This window comes from Amborella trichopoda, chromosome 8, assembly GCF_054954075.1.
Source record: "Amborella trichopoda isolate Santa Cruz 75 chromosome 8, AtrichopodaSantaCruz75HAP2 v2.0, whole genome shotgun sequence".
NCBI classification, from domain to species: domain Eukaryota; kingdom Viridiplantae; phylum Streptophyta; class Magnoliopsida; order Amborellales; family Amborellaceae; genus Amborella; species Amborella trichopoda.
In genome coordinates this window covers 43,548,494-43,554,394 of record NC_142343.1, presented here as the reverse complement: position 1 = coordinate 43,554,394, position 5,901 = coordinate 43,548,494, and the positions used below count along the sequence as shown (strand labels likewise).

Below are 5,901 nucleotides of genomic sequence, written 5' to 3'. Positions count from 1 at the left end.
CCCTTGCCTTTTAGAATGTCATCATTACTACAGTTATTTTTCACAACTCTATTGAAAATATATTTTTTAACTCGATATTTCTTAATGGCTTTGACTTATTTTGGAGCTCTTTTTTCTATAACTCTCTTAAAAAACATTTATGTTGCTTGAGTCTATAAGTGGTATTACGGTTATTTTTTTTACAGATTCTTTTAGAGCAAATAAAGGCTAGCCATCGTTACTATGGTTATTTTTCATAACTCTATTAAAAATATGTTTTTTAACTCTATATTTCTTAATGACTTGGATTTATTTTGGAACTCTTTTTCTATAACTCTCTTAAAAAATATAACTCTCTTAAAAAATATATATGTTGCCTGAGTCTATAATAGGTATTGAGTTCAATTGGGGGAGGGGGACTAAATTTTGTTTTTGGAACTCTTTTTATCTTAACTCTTTTAAAAAAAAAAACATTATTCGTACATCTAGTGAATTCTAAAAAAATGACCCCACATTTTTTCATACTTACTACTTTCGTTGGAGCTCTTTTTTTATAATTGTTTAAAAAAGAATCTTACATATCTAAAAACCCCAAAAGAGATGATAATGATGGCGCAATCTAGCAAAAGTAACATTTATTATTGGAATAAATTAAATATGACTATGATATTACCTCTACGATGTAATAAATCAATTGATATTGAAGTAAAAAAATCCATTGTTGGAAAAACCGGGCGATCTAACTGCCAACCGCTCGGTTAGATCAGAACCGGCTACTAGTCGTTCTGCTTTTGGGCGGTTTTGGTGATTGACCGGTATTTAAAAAAAAAATAAAAAAATGTATACAAATTCTCAAAAAATAAGGAATTTAGTTTGTAATTTATTTTTTAATATTTTTGACATTATGGTAAAGATTAAAAATTGTTTTGGTCATTAATACTCACTTTAATTCAAAAATCAATTGTTAAAATCTATTTTTTCATTAATTCTCAATTTTATTTGAGTGTGTTTGTTCTAATCATTCTTTATTTGCTTTCCATGTTTTAGTACACTTTTTTTTTTTTTTTTGGTATCTTTTTTTTTTTTTCATTACTTTTTTTACTGCCCAGAACTTGCCTAGTTAGAACAGTTAAATCGGCCGGTTTAACGTTTAGGTCGGTTAAACCGTTTCCGGTCCCATGTCCGATTAACCGTTCCGGTTCGATTTTACGAATACTGAAAAAAAACCCACAAAGCAATACAGGTGTTTTCAAGATATTTCAATATCTTTAAAAAAATAAAAATAATCTGAACGTTATTGTTGATAAATTAGATAAAAATATTAGATTTTACAATTTTTTTATTGTTGATTGATATTAGCTCTATGATGCATAAAATCAATCAATATTGGATTAAAAAAACCAAGAGTTTGTATAGGGCTTTTAAAGATGATTTCAAAAGCTTCAAAATAAACTAAAAAAAAAACTATGGAGTAATTAGAGAGAAATAATAAAATTGGCGATTTTTTCACAGACTAACCATGCTAGCTCTTTGATGTATGAAATCAATTGAAAATTGCAAAAGAAAACCACTAATTTATATAGGCCTCTTGAAGCTGATTTTAAAATTTTCAAAAAAAGCCAAAAATCTTCCAATTTGGTGTAGAAATCATCAAAAACAATGAGGCTTGGCCAGAAAAAAAATCCTAGATAGACCCTACAACCAAAAATTTAAAGTGATTAAACTTGATAAACACGAGAATCAACAGAGGACTTTTGTAGATAACCTTATTAGATTGAGTTTTGATCAACCCAAATCTTATCATAAACATAATATTGCTGATAAAAACATGAAAAGATTCCAAAAATCGATCAAAATCACTCACAAATTTAAGATTTTCAGTTTACAATAGTTTTCATATTACAAAAAATGAGTTTAGTCCGCTAAATATGAAAACTTAAGTGATTTTCACATTTTTTGAATCGTTTCTTCCATGTTTTCAGCGATTCATGTTTACCCTATGCCTAAAACACTTATGTACCAAGGACTCAGGGTACTCAGCTGAGGCTGAGTCGAATCGCCTGAGTTTGAAAACCTTGTTAAGAAGTGAAAATTATCAAACTAACCATGAAAGCTAAACTATTTAATGTTGGGAGAAGTTTATATAAGACTGCATCCTTATTTACAGAAATAGGGTTGCATTAATCTGTACTGTCCATTTTCTTTTGATAGTATAAATTTAACACTATTTTAAAAGACCTGATATGTATTGACATCATTTCCAAAGATATGTCAAATATAAACCATTTAACTAAACTAAAGGGTCTAGAGTATCGCAACCTTATTTGTACAAAATAAGGTTGTAACGTTAACTGCACCCAACATCATTTTACTCTTTTGCAATTATTCTATATCGTAATAATATGTCTTTTGATTGGTGTTTTAAAATAAAATAAAAAAACATGGTAAAATGTTAAATAGTTTATATCTCATGGTTATTTTGATAAATTTTTTTATTAAGAGAAAAGCATAAATATGGAATTAAAAAGTGTGAGGCTCTCTCGAGAGCAATACTGTCCACTTTCTCCTTCTGGCAAAAAAGGTATTTAGGAATATCTTTTTAATGTACAATTTTGGGATTCACTTGAAAGATGTTTGGTTAGTGGGAGAATATTTTCACATAAAAGAACTCCTCCATATGATTAGGTGTTGGAGTTTTTTTCAACCTATTGGTCTGAGTGCATTCTTTCTCACCACTTAGCAACTAATTGGTGTGAAAAACTCCCACACGTAATCATATGAGGAAGTTTCTTATGTTAAAATATTTTTACATATAAAATATTTTCACACCAACCAAACGTGCTTTAGGAATCTAAATATTTTCAAAATAATGGATTGCTAAGTTTTTTCACCACAGATCCAACCAGCCAAACGTTGATGTTCACTTTTTCACGAACTTGCATGAATTTTTTTTGAGTTTACATACCGAAATTCCAAGGTCCTGAAAGTACATTGGGTTGGGAGTTATACGAAGGAGCAAATGGACGCTATGCTCCTGCAGGAGTGGGGAATCATTTCACAATATGAAATTAAACCTACAAATATTGAAAGGAAAACATTAATACAAGGCAGCAACTTATAGAAATAAGGTTGTAGGAATCTTCACGATCTATTTGAATTGCGTGATGTAGATTTGACTGCCACAAAAAAAATGTGCCAAATTTAGACAATATTTTAAAAAATTTAAATCTATATTGTCTAATTAACATAGACGATGTAGAGCACCACAACCCCAGTTTTACTTCGAAGACTAAGGTTGCCGCCTTGGAGCAAGAAAGCAGTATATTGGATAATCCAATGGACCATGAAAAGTTATAATCCATCTAAATCATCGGCCAATGAAAATAAGTGTAGGGTCCATCAAAACAATAAGGGAAACTTTCTAAATACCCACGAGGGATGAACTATTTAGAAATCTACATGTGTCATTTGATTTAATATCAAAATAGAATTGTATACTATGAGACCATTTACTTTTTAGTACAAGGAGTAAATCAAATAGAATTGTATACTATGAGACCATTTACTTTTTAGTACAAGGAGATCATCATTACAAGTAGCCATTAGATGTCAAAATTGGATGGTTTGGGACTTGCCATGAAATTTTGAGATAATTTTTGTCTTTTTGAACTTTGAATCTAGTTAATGAAACTCTTATAACCACTTGGATTGAAAGCCGATGGACAAGAGTAGTTGTGATTTAATTATACGTGAAGTAAATGGTCTCTTTGTATATTTTTTCTTTCAAAGAGATTGTATATTTGGATAACATTTATTTTTAGTGCAAGAAGGTCACAATTATTAACAGCCATTAGGTGTCAAATTGGCCAGTTTGAGATATATCATGAAGTTCGTAATAAAGTTTTTGAACTTTGAATCTAGTCAACAATACTCTCGTAACCACTGGATTTGAAAGTCGATGGACAAAAGTACTTGTGACCTATCTATACCTAAAGTAAATGGCCTCTTTGCATTCCCATCAAAGGGCATATTATCATAAATTGAAATGGAAAAGTCTTTCCAACGCCTATAGACGAAAATAAACAATGATTTCACCTATGCTCATTATCGTCTAAAGTTCATCGCACGGTCACGATTGTCTAGTAGTGTTTCATTTTTCATTTTTTTTTGTATAAATTGGAATGATCTGAAATTTAGAGCGTGTGTACGTCGTCTCAGTGAGGTGTACCGAATAAAAATATGAAAAAACTATTTCACAAAATATAAATTGACCAAAATACCATCGTAAATTTTTAGAGGTATTTTGATCAATTTATATTTTACGAATTATTTTTTTTATATTTTTATTAGATTATTCTATTTTTTATGAACACGTGCTTCAAATTTCAAATCATTCCGATTTATAAAAAAAATAAAAATTGAAATACTTCTGAACAATTATGATCGTACGATAAACTTTGGACGGTGATGAGCATAAACGAAATTACCGTTTATTTTATAAGCGTTGTGTAGTGCTTTCCAATTGAAATGAACTAATTGCAACCAAATAAAATGTTGAACAGTTCAACTGGAAACGCTATTTTTTATAAAATTCCCAAACCACGAATACGTAAAAACCCAGTGTTGGGTACACGCCTCACCACCACCATTTCCAATGGACCGTGATGAACCCCTTGGACCATGATTTCCTTGGGGCTTTTTTGGTCTCTCTTTCTAATTGGAAGGACATTTTTGTAATTTTTAAGAATACGAGGGGTCTTCTTATCCTTACGAAACCCTAGCCACTTGTATATAATACCCCCCTTTCCCCCTCTTTTCTGCGTCCTCTCTCTGGCTACTAAAGTGTTTCTCATATCTGTTTTATCTGTCGTCTCTCTCTTAGATTCCTCTCTCACTCATTTTGAAGGCGTTTCTTCTCTCTCTCTCTCTCTATTGAATCTCTGTGATTTTTAAGGCGCTACTTCTTTCTCTGTCTTGAATCTGCGGTATAAATTGGTTGTTTTTCTTTTAGTTTCCCTTTTCATTGACTATTCCTCTGTTTTTATTTCCTGCTTTTTACTAATTTTGACTCTCTGCAACAAGTTTCTTCACGTTATGCGTCGATGTGATCTCTATCTCAACTTTTAAGTTTTGACAGTCATGGCGATTTCTGCTTTTTCTAATGCTTTTCCTTCCCTCTCTCTGTCTCTCTAAAATTGGTTTCATGGGTTTCTTTCTATTCTCCTCACTTGGTATCTTCTCTCTGAATTTCTTGGATGTTTTGACAATTTATCAAAATACACCTGACCTTTTAATATTTTAAGAATTAACCTTTTTTTTAACTATTCTAACTTGTATTTAGATGGCTGTTTTTAAATTAAATCAAAAGATGTAGCAAAAATGTCTAATGTTTAATGTCATATATTTTGGTTTTTTTTTTTATATTTGATTACAATTTTACGGGCTTTTTTTTTTTTTCGTGAATTTGAAGAGTTTTGTAAGCCGTGCACAATAAGCCGATGCTTTGGATTTGTTGACATGAAAAAAGCATGGTAATGTGTACGGAGATGAATAGTCATCATGTCTGCCCGCTTTGATTCTCTCTATGATAAGTGGGCCTGGATTAGACTTACATTCTTGATTGCGGCAATATTTGAACCAACCTGGCCCAGCCCGGCTCTGCTCGGCCTGGTCAGCCCTAAAATAAATAAAAATGAAAAATGAAAGGAAAACAAGGAGGGTCGGGCCGGTACATGTCCGATCTACCAATAGGGCCGGCCCAAACAGGGCCAGCTTGTCCTCAAACAAAAGAAAAAAATAAAAGAAAAACAGGGCCGCACTAGCCTTACCTTTGGGCAGTTTTGCTCTTTTAAAAAAAAAAAAAAAAAAAAAAAAAAAAAAGGCCGGCATGGCCCATCACTAGACCTACCTTTGGGCAGTTTT

At 31.5% G+C, this 5,901-nt stretch overlaps 1 non-coding gene across 1 annotated transcript; it reads left to right on the top strand.

Moving 5' to 3' along the window:
• Positions 1-5,494: 5,494 nt before the first annotated feature.
• LOC148781123 (small nucleolar RNA snoR100) lies at positions 5,495-5,595 on the top strand. Its single transcript, XR_016039877.1, has one exon. It is a non-coding gene; the product is annotated as a small nucleolar RNA snoR100 (small nucleolar RNA).
• The last annotated feature ends 306 nt before the right edge of the window (positions 5,596-5,901 follow it).